This window comes from Triticum dicoccoides, chromosome 6A, assembly GCF_002162155.2.
Source record: "Triticum dicoccoides isolate Atlit2015 ecotype Zavitan chromosome 6A, WEW_v2.0, whole genome shotgun sequence".
In the NCBI taxonomy this organism is placed as follows: domain Eukaryota; kingdom Viridiplantae; phylum Streptophyta; class Magnoliopsida; order Poales; family Poaceae; genus Triticum; species Triticum dicoccoides.
This window is the reverse complement of record NC_041390.1, coordinates 281,320,834-281,340,867: the sequence shown is the minus strand read 5'-3', so window position 1 is coordinate 281,340,867 and position 20,034 is coordinate 281,320,834.

Sequence of the window (20,034 nt, the reverse complement as noted above, 5' to 3'; positions counted from 1 at the left end):
AACCTCATTCGGCGGTGCATAGGGGTTCTCGGGGGGCGGCGACTCCTCGTCGGCGTGTGGGAAGACCAGCGGCGGCATGGCAGAGATTTGAGAGAGGGAGAGAGGGCGAGCGATGGTAGGATGTAGATGTGAATGCAGGCGGGACGACGTGAGCAAGGTAGTATTTATTGTCGGCTGAAATCTAGATCAACCAGAACAGTACACACGTCGGTCGCCAGAATTTATGAGCACTATAGTTTGAATTACACATGATTCCCGCAGCAAAATCCGTGTGTGAACATAATAGCTGACGGTTTCCATTATAGAACCGTGTCTGATTAATGATCCCCACAACTCACCTACCAAAATCTCAAGCTGCGAGATAGAGTGCCAATCGTGTGGGGGCCGGTTGTCTTCCCAGATCTTTACATTTTCTTTTTTGAACAACATATATTTACATCGTCTGATGATTTTTGAACAACATATAGAACCGTGTCTGATTAATGATTTTTTGAACAACACAAGTACACAAAAATATGATTTTTCAAACCATTATGGTTCCGCGTTGCATGTAGATGTAGTGAAAATTTGAATTACGGTCATTAAATGGCTAGAAAATCACTTAAATGTCTTTAAAAGGTCAAATGACCCCTGAAATTTTCCAAATTTTCACACGACAGTTGTATTAGTGCACATTAAACGTAGATAAAAAATTTGAAGGCCGTAAGAGGAAGGTATCTCCCATTCGTCATCAAACTTGCATTGTTCCCTCTCGGAACCACGAACCTTCTAGTGAGTTGCTCCAGTTTGTGAGGGGTGTGTGTCCAAACTTTCGTCAAACAGGCCAATTTTTTTACCACATCATCTTGGTGGCATGACATTACATCAAGCAAGGTTTCATATTTTTCTGATCATTTTTAATTTTTTGGAATTAAAATGCCATGGCACTCCATGCATGTGCCCATGCCGTGAAACCAATATGTTTGAAAATTCATCTATTTTACTGCACATGGAATTAACTCGCACAGAAGTACACAAATATGATTTTTCAAACCGTTATGGTTAGCCGTTGTATGTAGATGTAGTTCATATTTGAATTACAGTCATTAAATGGCTAGAAAATCACTTAAATGTCTTTAAAATGTCAAATAACCACTAGAATTTTCCAAATTTTCACAGTACAGTTGTAGTTGTGCACGTTAAACGTAGAAAAAAATTGAAGGCCATAAGAGGAAGCTATCTCCTATTCGCATCAAACATGCATTGTTCCCTCTCGGGACCATGAGACTTCTAGTGAGTTGCTTCGGTTTGTGAGGGATGTGTGTCCAAACTTTCGTCACACATGCCAATTTTTTTACCACATCATCTTGGTGGCATGACATTTCATCAAGCAAGGTTTCATGTTTTTCTGATGATTTTTTAATTTTTTGGAATTAAAATGCCATGGCACTCCATGCATACATATGCATGTGTCCATGTCGTGAGACTAGTATGTTTGAAAATTCCTTCTAATTTACTACACATGGAATTAACTCGCACACAAGTACACAAATATGATTTTTCAAACCGTTATGGTTAGCAGTTGCATGTAGATGTAGTTCAAATTTGAATTACGGTCGTTAAATGGCTAAAAATCATTTGAATGTCCTTAAAAGGTCAAATGACCCCTAAGATTTCCCAAATTTTCACATGACAGTTGTATTAGTGCACGTTAAACGCAGAAAAAAATTGAAGGCCGTAAGAGGAAGCTATCTCCCGTTCATCATCAAACATGCATCGTTCCCTCTCAGAATGACGAACCTTCTAGTGAGTTGCTCCAGTTTGTGAGGGGTGTGTGTCCAAACTTTCGTCAAACATGCCAATTTTTTTACCACATCATCTTGGTGGCATGACATTACATCAAGCAAGGTTTCATATTTTTCTGATCATTTTTTAATTTTTGGGAATTAAAATGCCATGTCACTCCATGCATACATATGCATGTGTCCATGTTGTGAGACCAATATGTTTGAAAATTCCTTCTAATTTACTGCACAAGGAATTAACTCGCACACAAGTAAACAAATATGATTTTCCAAACCGTTATGGTTAGGCAATGCATCTACATGTAGTTCAAATTTGAATTACGGTCATTAATTGGCTAGAAAATCACTTACATGTCTTTAGAAGGTCAAAGAACCCCTAGAATTTTCGAAACTTTCACATTATAGTTGTTGTAGAGCACATTAAACGTAGAAACAATTTGAAGGCCATAAGAGGACGGTACCTCCCGTTCGTCATCAAACATGCATTGTTCCCTCTCGGAACCACGAGCCTTCTAGTGAGTTGCTCCGGTTTGTGAGGGGTGTGTGTCCAAACTTTCATCAAACATGCCTATTGTCAGGACCCCGACTCAATGCCACATCGATCTAGCATGTAACACCTCATATCACTTTGCGGCCTCACGCACGGTATTCCCACGGGTGTCGTCTTACCTTTGCCCGGGACCGTTTGCGTCTTTTGGCACACGTATATGGTAGTGTCGCTAGCATCCATATGGTAAGGAGCCCGGGCTGACATGGCTAGTCGTAAACCCAAAGTGGCACAAACTTACAGGGACAGGCATCCATGACCCAACATCGAACGTGTCGGTCATCAGCGAGTGAATCCAGGCTGTAGCACTGGGCTAGCAGGACTCCGGTGAACCGGGCTGTAGCGGGCTAACAGGACTCCGGTATTCATCGCGTGACATTTCCCCGAAGGGACAGACACAGGAGCGAAGAAGGACACATGCCGGCCAGCCTAAGTGTTCCGGAGCAGTAGCAAGCTACCATGGCTCAGTGGAAACACTAGGAGACATTTCCCGGTAAGAGAGGCTACTAAGGATAAACAACTAGATAGTCAGATCCCACACATACCAAGCATTTCAATAACATACACACAATATGCTCGATATGTGCAAATATAACATGGCATCACAACATGACTCTACGACTCAAGTAATTAATCAATAGGCTCTGAGGAGAGAGATATTACAAACATGGGTCTCATGACCCAACACTCAGAGCATACAAATCAAAACACATGCGGAAGCTTAACATGTCTGAGTACAGACAACTATAAATGAAAAAGGCTGAGAAGCCTGACTATCTATCAGAACCTGCCGAGGGCACAAGATCGTAGCTGAGGTAACAAGCTAAACGTCGAAGTCCAAGCGGAACTACTAGTGAGACTGAAGTCTCTCTGCAAAAACATAAAATAGGCAAACGTGAGTACAAATGTACCCAGCAAGACTTACATCAGAACTAACTACATATGCATCATTATCAACAAGGGGGTGGAGGAGTTTAACTGCAGCAAGCCAGCTTTGACTCGGTGGCTAACCTGAACTACGACTGCAAGTAACTCTTTTGAGGTGGCGCACACGAGTCCACATATTCACCATATCAATACACCACTATGGATCCGCTCCCGTCTCCCTACGAGAACGCCATCCATAGCACTGACGCTTATCTTGCGTATTTTAGAGTATCCACTTTCACTTGTCTATGAACTATGCAAGGGGTCCAAGTTTCCATATCCGAGGAATCCGGCTATTCGAATAGATGATGTTAACCCTGCAGGGGTGTACTTCTTCACACACGCTTTCGCCACTTATCGCCCTGTACACGTCATGTACCTCGGCAACCTTCAAGCGGAAGCCGGGCGAGGGAGTCGGCCACGACCTGACTAACCAAACAAGTCTCTAGTCCAGGTTTATCGCCTATTCGGGTTCCATCCGCAAGGAGATCCGGCCGGGGTGTCGCTCACGACCCCAAACGATGTGAGCAGGGTTCCCAAGCCCACCAACAGGGTGCCACTTGGTACACCGTGCCACTGTGCCTAGTCTGTCCCAAGCCCACCTGTACCGGGTGCCACTTGGTAGACTACTAACACTACCTACAAACACCAGAAACTAGTTGCAACTCCTGGACAAAGATCAAGTTGATTAATAAGTCGAGAGAGCTTGGAGTGCCCGGAGCCCAATGTGTGGTAGTAACTGATCATGGATCACAAACACAGAACTCAGTTCCTGAGGACGGCTGCAATGAGACAACCCACCATGTACTCCTACATGGCCTCTCACCGCTACCTTTACCAAATCGTGTTCACACACTTAGTTCACACCCAGTAGGACATGTTCACACGCCTCTGATTCATCCCCGATGAATCAGACCTGACTCAACTCTAAGCAGTAGCAGGCATGACAAACAAACATGAATGAGTAGGCACATCAGGGCTCAAACAACTCCTACTCATGCTAGTGGGTTTCATCTATTTACTGTGGCAATGACAGGTCATGCAAAGGATAAAGGGGTTCAGCTACCGCAGCAAGTAACAAATGTGTCGTTGTTGTCCTAATGCAGTAAAAGAGAGCATGAGCGAGAGAGTGGGATTTTATCGGAATGAACAAGGGGGTTTTGCTTGCCTGGCACTTCTGAAGATAACATTGAGTCTTCATCAGTGTCAACGATCACATCATCGGTATCACGTCTATCGAGAGGGGACAAATACCGGCAACACAGAAGGGAACACAATCAATGCAATGCACAATATGATGCATGATCATGACATGGCAAAATGAATGTGTTTTGGGCTAATGCACCTAAAACCAGGTTAAATGAAGTTGGTTTGAATCCAAGATTCAAATTCAAACTCCATATGTGGTTATTTAAATGTCATTCACTTCATTTGTCCTAAACAGTAGTGATAATTTGTTCTAACATGCATGAAAATGGTACAGATGGATAGATTGGATTTTTCTGATAATTTTTCATATATAAATTATTTAATTTGGAGTTACGGTTGAATTTCTATGATTTATTGAAGTTTTAGCTATTTTCTGGAATTTCCTGATTATTTTTAAATCCAGAAAATACTTATTGCGTCAGCCCCACGTCACAGTGACGTCAGCAGGGTCAACTGGGCTGGCTCGGTCAAACCTGACGTGTGGGGGCCACACGTCAGTGACACAGGAGCTAATCCCGGTCAAACCCAGCGCTAACTGAGGTTTGACCAGGGGTGGGGCCCACAGTCAGTGGCCTAGGGGGTTGGTTAGGCCGTCATTAGCGCTAATTAAGCGTGCCACGTCGGCAGTCGCCGGAGTATCGCCGGCGGCGACCATTCCGCATGGCGGCGCGGCTCGGATTTGAGCTAGGGGCGATGGTTTGGCGCGCGGTTTGGCTCATTAGAACGTCCGCGACGCGGCGCGTCCAGCGGTGGCTGTGGCCGCGGCTGGGGTGGCCGGAGCCGACGATGGCGATGGCAAGTGCGGCGGCTGGAGCTTCGGGTTCGAGCGGGGCGAGGCCACAGAGGACGGGAGGGATGGCTAAGGGGCTCGCCGAGCTCCTGAAGATGCTAGGAGCACGGTGCCGTGCTCGGTTTCGAGCCTTGCTGGCTGCAGTGACGGCGGCGACATCGCCGGCGGCGTGGGGTTCTCGGCTCGTTGTGAACGGCGGCTAGAGAGGGAGGTAGGGCACGGGGAGAGGGGGAATCGGGTAAAAGGCTCACCGCGGAGCTGCAGGGAGGGTTAGTGGGCTCGGGGGCGCGCCGGAGTGGCCGAATCGACGGAGAAGTGCGCCGGGGCCGAAGCTTGAAGACGATGGCGATGGCGGCTGCTCGGGGCCCTTCTGGTCGCGTGAGACGTCGAGGAGGTCGAGGGAGGCACTGCGGAGCTTGAGAGCGCGTCGGGGAGGAGAGGGGGTGGTGGTGGCCGCGGCGAACGGCGTCGGTGGCGACGGGGCTCCGCTCGGTGGAGGAGAGAGGGAGCCAGAGAAAGGGGGGAGAAGGCACGGGGAGAGTGCGAGGCCTGGGAGGATGCGTGGCGTCGCGGACGGGGTCCAGGGCGACGAGAGGAAGCAGGAGGTGGCCAGGGGGAAGCAGGAGGTGGCCGAGGCCTCTCGGGTGCGCGCCACGCCTCGCCTCTGTTCGTCCTCCTGGCAGAGGAGGAAGATGACAAGGGGGAGGAGGTGGGCTGGGCCGGCTGGGCCGGTCCTGTTGGGCCACCAGGTGGCCTTCACAGGTAAGTCCAGGTGGTTCTGCTCTCCTTTTTTTTGTTCTGTTTGTTTTATTTAATTTATTTTGCCACTGTTTTGAATTTAAAATAATTCAAACAATGCCAAAAACTCCTCTGAATATTTTATATTGCTAGATGGACTTTTCCAAAAGCTTATAAAATATTTCAGGGGTATTTGGAATTATATTCTAATTATATGAATATAATTCAAATTCGAATAGCTAATGAATTAAATCCAAAGTCCCAAAAATAATTCCTTAAAAATGTTCAATATTTTGGTTGGGACCAGAACCCTTACCAAAAATTATCAAACATTTAAGGAGAGCATTTTGGAGCAATGAATGAGATTTCTAGGGTTTTTGCCCCTCTTTTATTTAAGTTTTGAGGCTTCCAATATTCCCTCAGTTCAAATTTTCAGAATTTAAACATGATGCACACATGAGCTAGCCTAGAGCACTACCAGCAGCTAGGGATGTGACAACTCACCCCCACTAAACAAAAATCTCGTCCCGAGATTCAAATGTAGGGTAAGACGATGGGGAACGCAAACTGGTATAATCTTCACGATCGAGGTTGCACTTCAATTGAACGTTGATTCGAACACCATCTTTGTCTTGTCGTCTTGCTCTGAGAACTCCATCTAATCATGACAAGAAGAGGAAAGGAAAACTCTAGAAGGATCGGTCTTCTCGAAGGTCGAACAACTCAGGATTAACTCCCGGAATGTGACATAGCAACATCTCTCGAGCTGAGAGACGAAGCATATCTCTAGAGGAATGGAGTGGAACAGATGAGGAAGGTTCACTAGGTAGACAATGATTCCACACCTAAGAAGGTGGTAAACGATTGTCAACGTAGCGAGGAGTTGAATTGCCATGACACCACGACGAAACATCCTGGAGAAGGGTGATTCGTAGATTATTATCTTAAGTGGCAAAAAGAATTACCTTTGATATAGAGATCATTGAGACTCTCTATATCAGCTGAAGGCAAATCACAGCAATCGATTGGCGGGGTCGGTAGAATGGCATACTCGGACTTGGATGATGTGGATTACCTTGTTGAAGACAACGTGATGGATGAATTTGCTTACCACCGAAAATGGAAGAGACCCATGGTAGAATGGCACATTGGCGGTGCAAGCTGGGAACAAAATGCAAATGCTGGGAATGATTCGGGTAACTGGGGAAGAACCCAACAATAGAGAGTGAATTCGCTGGTTGAAAAGATCATAGCATTGCCGAGGAAACTGAGAGCATCCCAATTAGTGTCGATGATAACACCTAGCGCTTGTGCGTGCTCTCAAGAACTTGAGCATTTCCATATTCATCAAGGTTTTACCAACATCCGTGTCAAGGATCCTGGCAACACAACACACCACCATGATGAACAATGATGGACGATGCAGATGCAAAGGAAGATAACACTTTCTCAGATTTCACCCTTGGCGGGGCCAAGGAAATAAAATCTGGATGATCGACCAAGAGACATTTAGCACTCCGCTTCTAATGTTCTCCTTGATGTTCTAGTGCAACCCATTAATTAAAATGGTTTGATTCCCAGAACATCAAGTAAAAGGTCGGACTTCGGGGGCACAAAAGAAAGTCCATAAGGAACATCTAAGGAGTAAATCCTACGAAGTCCTTATGGGAAGGTGGCCAACTTCTTCAATCAAGATACTACAATAATAGGTCCTTCGGCTGGGTGTGTTGGCCATGACATCCACTTTACCGGCTATCGAGGGACCAATATTATAGTTCTTGGGAAAAGTTCCAACCATCATATCTGCCTGAGACTCAGATCTGGTTGGTGTCAGGATATTCCAGACTCATCGAGTCTAGGAAGAAAAATGAAAGTTTGCAACACAAATCGACGAGATGACATTGCGAGATTCTCAGGGAATGAACTACGATAGTAAGCTCCAAAACATAAGCTGGTTCTGCTACAACATGTGAACACGATGTCCAAGACAAGCATGACCACAAAGTAGTCTTATAATAAAACACTACCGAGTTCTGGTTGGGAGCCATCATCGAGGATATCAAAGTTCTTGATTAAGCCCGGGTTAGCTCTTAAAAGAACTCCTTCTCCTAGAACAAATCAGTTAGTGGCTTGGTGTGCTAGGGATACATATGGAATGAAGATGATCAGTCTATCAGATCATAGAATACTTTGCACATGCATGACTGACTTGCGATGATTCCAAAGGAAACAAAACAATCTTCCTCGAATTCATGGCGGCAACTTACACCAAATGCACATGAATTAGAGGAAGTCACTTCTTCCATCCAAGCATAGACTTCATGAACGGAGCACGAAGGCTTTGCTTACAAAATTTTCAACACTAGGTTGATGTTCAACATGATTCATGGGGGGAGACAAAATGCTACTGATGGGCTCAACAGCAACTCATCGGAATTTCCATATCACTAGACTTCCACCATCATGTGAACACGGTGATAGCATTGGTCAGACCAAAGAATATAATGGTGTATGCTCGCGGAAAAACCACGAGTAAGACAACATTATGAATATCGCTGGTTCTGATTTGATTTGACTATAGCCCATACTCAATCAAAGGTTTGGGTAAGATAATAGATCCAACAATTGATCACAAGGACCAATCGATGAAGATATCATCTTTCTTCAACACACACCACACAAGAATATCCCTTTGGAACGAACTAAGTCAGGCAAGCTTTTATCTTCCAACTCTCCAAGTTGTTGTCTAGCTTAACCAACTAGCTCAGGGATATCTAACACCGATTCTTGGAGAAAGGGTGGTTTACAAGAAACCAACTTGATCACGAGCTCAACATAGCGGTCGGGTGACAACCTGGTAATACTTCCGACAAGATCTTCGGAAATCACGAACCACCGATATGTTACTAAGCTCGAGAACAATCTTGCTTTTCAGGGCAAGATGATATGATCAAATGAGCGGGGGCTTGACAAAATCCTAACTCATCAATCAAAGAGTGCACCAGGAAATAAGGACTAGGTAGCACGATCAATCTTAGAATGGTGATTCAATAACCAACATACCAAGCATAAGATTATTGTCCATTAACTACCAAGCAATGGGGTTGCTAGGAGTATTGAGTTCACACATCATGATTCACTTGTCGGCACTCCGGCTGCAACAACACGGAACCGAGGAATGAAAAAGGATGGCGAGAAGTATCACTATGTCAAGAATTCACAAAAGGTGGTGCAATTCTCATGAAATTCCTGTCATAAAGACGGTAATACTTCAAGATAGAACAGACCAGAAGCTGGATTGCAACTTGATCTGCGGAATACAATTGCTTTGACCCAATCCTAGATATGGATGAGGTTCTGGAGTTTGTTTCTCCTATTCATCCTGAATGGAATGGCTTGACAGACCACAAGAGTAGTGGCAATAATGAACATGGATGCATAACCACTCCTGAATATCAATTGATATACAAGGGCCAGAAAACAACTAAAGATGGACAACTCAAAGGAACATACGATTTTCTGAGTTGTGGATGCATGGTTTAGCATGTCGAACGAAGTTCAACATATTTCTTCCGGATAACCCATGCAGAAAAGTAGAACTGGCAGAGCCACAATATATAATGGAGAACTCATCAAGAGCACTCTGGTTGTGATCATTCAGTTCAACGAGGAACTTCTGCCATAAGTAGTTCATGGTATTTGGAAGAAGAAGATACCACGAACTTCAAGGACTATCGCAAGGTTACTAATAACCTAAGGGAGCTAGCAATTACTATCAACATGAGGTAAGTAGGGTGAATCTCGGGTTCAAAACCCATAAGTGAAATGCCTACTAACTAAGTGGCATCACGGGATGCTTACAAGAATGATGGCCAGAATCTTCACACTGGGAACACAAAACATTGCTAGATTACTAGGTGACTCCCTAAAACACCTAGGGTCATAATAGTAACTCCAACATAATTGTCAAGGCAATAGAATACCTCAACTCAACAATTAGTGTGATTGAGCTGGCATAAAGGAACATCGAAACCAGAGGGAAAGGATTTTGCAAATGCATCAGACTGTTTAGAAACCTGGGATGACTCGGGTAGCATAACGACTGTAAATGCTCGAAAGATTGGAGACATGCTACAAAAATGGTGGCATAGCCACTCAGAGGCACAATATCAAGGTTCCGAGATCAATAGTTAGCATACAGAGGTAGAAACTGAATTGAGGCTTAAAACTATCAATCCTATAATTCTCTAACATAGTAACTCGTCATCCTAGTAGATAGATGAGCAGCCTAGTTCTTAATCCCCGTAGAAGAGAAGAGGTTGACTCAGATCAGAAGGCCATGAGGTATAAGGAGTAAAAAGAGCCTTACGTTCCATCCCACAATCAATTCCCTTATATAACTAAAGCATTTCTAGACTCAACTTCGACCAGTTTGGCTTGGTAATCCTACAGGCAGTCAAGCTCTGATACCAACGCTGTCAGGACCCCGACTCAATGCCACATCGATCTAGCATGTAACACCTCATATCACTTTGCGGCCTCACGCACGGTATTCCCACGGGTGTCGTCTTACCTTTGCCCGGGACCGTTTGCGTCTTTTGGCACACATATATGGTAGTGTCGCTAGCATCCATATGGTAAGGAGCCCGGGCTGACATGGCTAGTCGTAAACCCAAAGTGGCACAAACTTACAGGGACAGGCATCCATGACCCAACATCGAACGTGTCGGTCATCAGCGAGTGAATCCAGGCTGTAGCACTGGGCTAGCAGGACTCCGGTGAACCGGGCTGTAGCGGGCTAACAGGACTCCGGTATTCATCGCGTGACATTTCCCCGAAGGGACAGACACAGGAGCGAAGAAGGACACATGCCGGCCAGCCTAAGTGTTCCGGAGCAGTAGCAAGCTACCATGGCTCAGTGGAAACACTAGGAGACATTTCCCGGTAAGAGAGGCTACTAAGGATAAACAACTAGATAGTCAGATCCCACACATACCAAGCATTTCAATAACATACACACAATATGCTCGATATGTGCAAATACAACATGGCATCACAACATGACTCTACGACTCAAGTAATTAATCAATAGGCTCCGAGGAGCGAGATATTACAAACATGGGTCTCATGACCCAACACTCAGAGCATACAAATCAAAACACATGCGGAAGCTTAACATGTCTGAGTACAGACAACTATAAATGAAAAAGGCTGAGAAGCCTGACTATCTATCAGATCCCGCCGAGGGCACAAGATCGTAGCTGAGGTAACAAGCTAAACGTCGAAGTCCAAGCGGAACTACTAGTGAGACTGAAGTCTCTCTGCAAAAACATAAAATAGGCAAACGTGAGTACAAATGTACCCAGCAAGACTTACATCAGAACTAACTACATATGCATCATTATCAACAAGGGGGTGGAGGAGTTTAACTGCAGCAAGCCAGCTTTGACTCGGTGGCTAACCTGAACTACGACTGCAAGTAACTCTTTTGAGGTGGCGCACACGAGTCCACATATTCACCATATCAATACACCACTATGGATCCGATCCCGTCTCCCTACGAGAACGCCATCCATAGCACTCACGCTTATCTTGCGTATTTTAGAGTATCCACTTTCACTTGTCTATGAACTATGCAAGGGGTCCAAGTTTCCATATCTGAGGAATCCGGCTATTCGAATAGATGATGTTAACCCTGCAGGGGTGTACTTCTTCGCACACGCTTTCGCCACTTATCGCCCTGTACACGTCATGTACCTCGGCAACCTTCAAGCGGAAGCCGGGCGAGGGAGTCGGCCACGACCTGACTAACCGAACAAGTCTCTAGTCCAGGTTTATCGCCTATTCGGGTTCCATCCGCAAGGAGATCCGGCCGGGGTGTCGCTCACGGCCCCAAACGATGTGAGCAGGGTTCCCAAGCCCACCAACCGGGTGCCACTTGGTACACCGTGCCACTGTGCCTAGTCTGTCCCAAGCCCACCTGTACCGGGTGCCACTTGGTAGACTACTAACACTACCTACAAACACCAGAAACTAGTTGCAACTCCTGGACAGAGATCAAGTTGATTAATAAGTCGAGAGAGCTTGGAGTGCCCGGAGCCCAATGTGTGGTAGTAACTGATCATGGATCACAAACACAGAACTCAGTTCCTGAGGACGGCTGCAATGAGACAACCCACCATGTACTCCTACATGGCCTCTCACCGCTACCTTTACCAAATCGTGTTCACACACTTAGTTCACACCCAGTAGGACATGTTCACACGCCTCTGATTCATCCCCGATGAATCAGACCTGACTCAACTCTAAGCAGTAGCAGGCATGACAAACAAACTTGAATGAGTAGGCACATCATGGCTCAAACAACTCCTACTCATGCTAGTGGGTTTCATCTATTTACTGTGGCAATGATAGGTCATGCAAAGGATAAAGGGGTTCAGCTACCGCAGCAAGTAACAAATGTGTCGTTGTTGTCCTAATGCAGTAAAAGAGAGCAGGAGCGAGAGAGTGGGATTTTATCGGAATGAACAAGGGGGTTTTGCTTGCCTGGCACTTCTGAAGATAACATTGAGTCTTCATCAGTGTCAACGATCACATCATCGGTATCACGTCTATCGAGAGGGGACAAATACCGGCAACACAGAAGGGAACACAATCAATGCAATGCACAATATGATGCATGATCATGACATGGCAAAATGAATGTGTTTTGGGCTAATGCACCTAAAACCAGGTTAAATGAAGTTGGTTTGAATCCAAGATTCAAATTCAAACTCCATATGTGGTTATTTAAATGTCATTCACTTCATTTGTCCTAAACAGTAGTGATAAGTTGTTCTAACATGCATGAAAATAGTACAGATGGATAGATTGGATTTTTCTGATAATTTTTCATATATAAATTATTTAATTTGGAGTTACGGTTGAATTTCTATGATTTATTGAAGTTTTAGCTATTTTCTGGAATTTCCTGATTATTTTTAAATCCACAAAATACTTATTGCGTCAGCCCCACGTCACAGTGACGTCAGCAGGGTCAACTGGGCTGGCTCGGTCAAACCTGACGTGTGGGGGCCACACGTCAGTGACACAGGAGCTAATCCCGGTCAAACCCAGCGCTAACTGAGGTTTGACCAGGGGTGGGGCCCATAGTCAGTGGCCTAGGGGTTGGTTAGGCCGTCATTAGCGCTAATTAAGCGTGCCATGTCGGCAGTCGCCGGAGTATCGCCGGCGGCGACCATTCCGCACGGCGGCGCGGCTCGGATTTGAGCTAGGGGCGATGGTTTGGCGCGCGGTTTGGCTCATTAGAACGTCCGCGACGCGGCGCGTCCAGCGGTGGCTGTGGCCGCGGCTGGGGTGGCCGGAGCCGACGACGGCGATGGCAAGTGCGGCGGCCGGAGCTTCGGGTTCGAGCGGGGCGAGGCCACAGAGGACGGAAGGGATGGCTAAGGGGCTCGCCGAGCTCCTGAAGATGCTAGGAGCACGGTGCCGTGCTCGGTTTCGAGCCTTGCTGGCTGCAGTGACGGCGGCGACATCGCCGGCGGCGACATCGCCGGCGGCGTGGGGTTCTCGGCTCGTTGTGAACGGCGGCTAGAGAGGGAGGTAGGGCACGGGGAGAGGGGGAATCGGGTCAAAGGCTCACCGCGGAGCTGCAGGGAGGGTTAGTGGGCTCGGGGGCGCGCCGGAGTGGCCGAATCGACGGAGAAGGGCGCCGGGGCCGAAGCTTGAAGACGATGGCGATGGCGGCTGCTCGGGGCCCTTCTGGTCGCGTGAGACGTCGAGGAGGTCGAGGGAGGCACTGCGGAGCTCGAGAGCGCGTCGGGGAGGAGAGGGGGTGGTGGTGGCCGCGGCGAACGGCGTCGGTGGCGACGGGGCTCCGCTCGGTGGAGGAGAGAGGGAGCCAGAGAAAGGGGGGAGAAGGCACGGGGAGAGTGCGAGGCCTGGGAGGGTGCGTGGCGTCGCGGACGGGGTCCAGGGCGACGAGAGGAAGCAGGAGGTGGCCAGGGGGAAGCAGGAGGTGGCCGAGGCCTCTCGGGCGCGCGCCACGCCTCGCCTCTGTTCGTCCTCCTGGCAGAGGAGGAAGATGACAAGGGGGAGGAGGTGGGCTGGGCCGGCTGGGCCGGTCCCGTTGGGCCACCAGGTGGCCTTCACAGGTAAGTCCAGGTGGTTCTACTCTCCTTTTTTTGTTCTGTTTGTTTTATTTAATTTATTTTGCCACTGTTTTGAATTTAAAATAATTCAAACAATGCCAAAAACTCCTCTGAATATTTTATATTGCTAGATGGATTTTTCCAAAAGCTTATAAAATATTTCAGGGGTATTTGAAATTATATTCTAATTATATGAATATAATTCAAATTCAAATAGCTAATGAATTAAATCCAAAGTCCCAAAAATAATTCCTTAAAAATGTTCAATATTTTGGTTGGGACCAGAACCCTTACCAAAAATTATCAAACATTTAACGAGAGCATTTTGGAGCAATGAATGAGATTTCTAGGGTTTTTGCCCCTCTTTTATTTAAGTTTTGAGGCTTCCAATATTCCCTCAGTTCAAATTTTCAGAATTTAAACATGATGCACACATGAGCTAGCCTAGAGCACTACCAGCAGCTAGGGATGTGACACCTATTTTTTACCATATCATCTTGGTGACATTACATCAAGCTATGTTTTTTAATTTTTGGGAATTAAAATGCCATGTCACTCCATGCATACATATGCATGTGTCCATGTCGTGAGACAAATATGTTTGAAAATTCCTTCTAATTTACAGCACATGGAAATTACACGCACACAAGTACACAAATATGATTTTTCAAACCGTTATGGTTAGTCATTGCATGTATACGTAGTTCAAATTTGAATTATGGTCATTAAATGGCTAGAAAATCACTTAAATGTCTTCAAAAGGTCAAATGACCCCTAGAATTTTCCAAATTTTCACGTTACAATAGTAGTAGCGCACGCTAAACATAGAAAAAAATTGAAGGCCGTAAGAGGAAGCTATCTCCCGGTCGTCATCAAACATGCATTGTTCCCTCTTGGAACCACGAGCCTTCTAGTGAGTTTCTCCGGTTTGTGAGGGGTGTGTGTCCAAACTTTCCTGAAACATGCCAATTTTTTTACCACATCATCTTGGTGGCATGATATTACATCAAGCAAGGTTTCATGTGTTTCTGATATTTTTAAAAAAATCGAACTAAAATGCCATGGCACTCCATCCATACATATGCATGTGTCCATGTCGCGAGACAAATATGTTTGAAAATTTCTTCTAATTTACTGCACATGGGATTAACTCGCACACAAGTAAACAAATATGATTTTTCAAACCGTTATGGTTAGCGATTGCATGTAAATGTAGTTCAAATTTGAATTACGGTCATTAAATGGCTAGAAAATCACTTAAATGTCTTCAAAAGGTCAAATGACCCCTGAAAATTTCCAAATTTTCACATGACAGTTGTATTAGTGCATGTTACATGTAGAAAAAAAATTGAAGGCTGTAAGAGGAAGCTATCTCCCATTCGTCATCAAACATGCATTGTTCCCTCTCCGAACCACGAGCCTTCTAGTGAGTTGCTCCGTTTTGTGAGGGGTGTTTGTCCAAACTTTCGTCACACATGCCAAATTTTTTACGACATCATCTTGGTGGCATGACATTACATCAACCAAGGTTTCATGTGTTTTTGATATTTTTAATATTTTTGGAATTTAAATGCCATGGCACTCCATGCTTAATTGTGTCATAGCCGTTAGACCAATATGTTGGAAAATTCCTTCGAATTTACTGCATATGGAATTAAATCACACACAAGTACACAAAATATGACTTTTCAAGCCGTTATGGTTAGCTGTTTCATGTACATGTAGTTCAAATTTCAATTACGGTCATTAAATGGCTAGAAAATCACTTAAATATCTTAGGTCAAATGACCCCTGAAATTTTCCAAAATTTGACATGACAGTTGTATTAGTACTACAAAATTTCTTGTACATTTAAAACACGATTCGTTGCCACTTCACTCCAAATCCGTCTTTCACAGCTAATAAAAATATCTAAAACATCACACGAAGTTGTTTTCTAGGAACCATTTGCGAGGAAAATATCTGGGTCTGTTTAAGTCTCCCTCCTTAAGCTTCATCGGCTCGTCTGCTCCAGTGTCGGCAACCCTGGAATCCATGAATCCCGATCCCCATTCTCGCACCCCCTTCTTGCAAAGATGACGTCGTGGAAACGCTTCGTGAAGGCCCGTAAGATGGTCGCGTCCCCCCTGAGCACCGCCACTTGCGCCGAGAGCGCGGCGCCTACACCGAGAGTGCCGCCGCATCTGCATTGAGCGTGGCCACTTCCGCCGAAAGGTTTACTGCGGCAGCCGACAAGGCAGCTGCAACAGCCGAGACGGCTGCAGCTGCCGCTGCGATGGTGGCTGCAAACACCGAGAGCGCTCGAGCTACCGTTTGTGCCGCCAATGTCACCCTGGCCCGGGTCGAGGCCATCCACGCCAAGATCGAGGACGCACACGCCAAGATATTCCAGGCCACCTCGAACTCCAACATGCAACCCATGTCCGAAAAGGAGGCGGTGGCCATGGAGCACATGTTTCCTCATAAGGTTGCCGAACGGGAGCTGGAGATGCAGGATGCGGCAGAGATCGAGTAGCGCTGGGAGGAGGAGTTGCGCGTGGCCGAGTTCAAGGTAGAGAAGATTCTGTCCGTCGAGGAATCGGTGGTGGAGTACCAACGTGAGCTCTGGCGCATCCACTACTATGAGTACTACAATCTTGAGGGCCGCACCTAGGACAACGACGAGGACGAGGACATGGCCGACTTCAGCAGGGGGGACGCGGAGTCCACCAACGGCGGCATGTTGCCAGGACAAGTCATCGACATCTCATCTCACACCGGCGATGCGTAGGTCGGTGTGGCGGCGGATTTGTTAAAATTATGTGTACTTAGGATTTGTTTTTAATGCTGGTATTTTGTTAGAGCAATGTTTAGGTCAAGTGGCTCTATTTAATTACTAAAATTGCTTGATTCAGTAAGTATGATTTGTCTGCTATACACTCTTTTGTGTGCCCAAATTAGCAAGCAATGTTAAATTATGCAATGACATACCCGGGGAAATTTCCACCAAAATTTGAATTATCAAACTCATCCCATGCGCGTAAAGCAGAAGAATCATTTGCGATGCACATAATCGTTCAAAGTGAATGGTCCGGCGGCACCGCACACAAAGTTTCCCTCCACATTTCCCAAATTTTGGCCTACCACCAAAATATCTAGCCCCGCCCTCTCCCCCCTTCCCCACCCCCTTTGCTACCCGACCACAAGTCACATTTCCCCTGTTTCCTCCTTCCTTCACTCCTTCCTTCCTAAGCTATAGCCGATTCCTTGCTCTCGCCATCTCGCATCCTACCGTCGAGGTCGCCATGGTCTTCTTCAAAGACCTCTCCAGCGGTTCCTCCTCTGGCGACGCCTCCTTCACCATCGGGTATGCCTCTCTTCTCTCTCTCGGGCTATGACTTGGACTGAAGGATTTTTACCCGGCGGTCGATTTGAGTCATTTCTTCCTCTTGTATCTCCCTATGACCATCAGTGGCAACAAATGCAGCGGGGTGGCTGAAGATCTATCTCCTCATTGTCAGCATCAATTTCCAAGCGTGAAGCTAGTTGCGTTTGAATCTGTCGATAGTGGGAGGAAGTTTCTAGCATGTGTAGAGAAGGTTAGACCCTTTTTGTTGTTACAAATCATTTGTTATATGTGATTCAGACACTGTCACGGTCCGAACCCATTCATACCACACCTTCAACCAAACGCATCCTAAGACAGTGTCACAGTTTGTACCTAGTTTCTTAAAGTGTTGCCATCTCATCAGCGATGCCATTAGAAAATTATTTGGCAGCGCTTCAGCATTTTTTGGAGCCAACTTTGGTACACACATTCGAGCAGCCAAGCAATAAAATACTAAATCTCTATGGCACGAAGGAACTGGGCATTGGAGTAACTACGTGCTTCAGAGTCTGGGTCCTTGATTTTTTTCTGCCGCATCGGCTCGCCAGTGCATGGCACCAGTGTGAGATGTAGCAACAGTTGTCTTTACACCAGTTTTGGCATACATAGTGGACGGCCTTAGTGCTATTAGCTCTATGTTACTAAATCTGTGCATGTACATAGATATTAGTATCAATTTGCTGTCATCCAAACACTGTCGCTATGCTATTGCAGATATATTTACCTTCCTCATAAAATATTCAATTTGTTATTTATTGTACATGAGTAAGAACTCATAGCGTTGTTGTAGTTAATTATAGCTTCTAATATTCCAGAATTTGGTTGTTGTCTCAGTAGCACTTAATTCATTCGCACATTGTTCTTTTTGAGACGATATGTCATAATTAACATGTTTCTTCAGTTTTTCAAAATAAGCATTGGTGATTTTCTATGTTTCTATAAACCCATTTCCCCTACAATTGTTACTGATCTAGTTTTAAATATTATAGGATGAACAAAAGTGTTCTTACTTGGAGTGGGTTGATCAAGAGTGGCCACAGTCTTTGACGATGTGCGTAGCGAAGCTCTGGAGCATGTATGAGGAAGAGAACAGAGAAAGTGTTGTCAACGATGAATAATATTTGAAGATGCAGGATAAAAAGAGGAAGGTGGAGAATGAGCTCAGATTTTTTAGTTGGCGAAGGAGGACGCACTTTCCTAGTTGGCCAGTGCAAAACAGGTTCCTACTGGACTGAAAGTAGAGGTAGATAAGACGAGCCTGGATGACCTCTATTAGGGAAATGAATATATTGTTCTTATGAAGTTGAAGTAGTTATATTTTCTACTATGTCGTTTTCATGTACCTATCGTACTGTGATGTTATAATATATTTATGTGCCTGATATGAAATTGGCAAACAGCTGTTCGATATGACATGTGAATTTGCGTAATACTGGAATTATTAATTGTAAACTAATAAACCTGCTAAATGTGTCATGGAACTTTGCAAACGGTTCTAGCAGTAAAAGCGTTTGTGGTGGATAGCCCAATGCCACACAGTTATCTTCATCAAATCGTGTGTGATGTAGTTGATAAAAGCAAATAGTTAACCAAGGCAGATTGTGTATGATAGTTACACCTTTCACACACGAGCCTACACATAAAATTGTGTGGGATGTACATACGAACGGAAACATTTTACCTGGATTGACTATGTGGGATGTACATAAGAACGGAAACGTATTCCTTGGATTGACTGTGTGTGCTATACATACCTATGGAAATGTTTTTCTGGGATTCACCGCGTGGGCGGTACATACCTATGGAAATGATTGGGTTTCGATGCCTCGCCCGATCGCACACGAGCTCATTTGATGTCCGAGGAGGGCCTATCCGCAACTATTTCTGGGTTGTGTGGGAAGGACACCCCTATCGCGCACACTCACTTGGCGACGGTTCCAAATGCCGTCGGGGAAAGGGGTTAAAAACCGTTTGTATAGCACCGACGCGTACCAGTGTGTGCTATGAGAACGACAAGGTAAACAGATTCGAGAATGGTTAATAAAATTTAGGTCCATTGCATATTAAGGTCAAAATAGTGCTACCAATATACGAGTCTCATATGATGCCATTTCAACAATTGTACCACAAATGCTCGAAATATTGCAAGGTTCAAATTCCAGAGTTATATGGCTCAAATTTGAAGATTACAAGGTTCAAACTAATATTAGAAATGAAATTCAGCTCACGTTGATCCGCTGAACATGGATATCAGAGAGGTTCAAACTAATATTACCACTTCTAAGTTTGGTTTCAAAACCTCATAAATTTTGCAAAGGGGCCAGCTACTGAGAAGTCATTTATGGGGTTGACACAATGACTTCCGATTACTCTATCATCTAAAGTTCCAAAATGAAATTCAGCATTTTCAGAGCCTATTCCATTCTGCCGCAGCCGCCGGTGCTATTCAACAAACCATTCATTTTTGCGCAATAAATGTAGGCAAACCTCATTACCTTCAGCAGCCTTGCTCTCACAACACA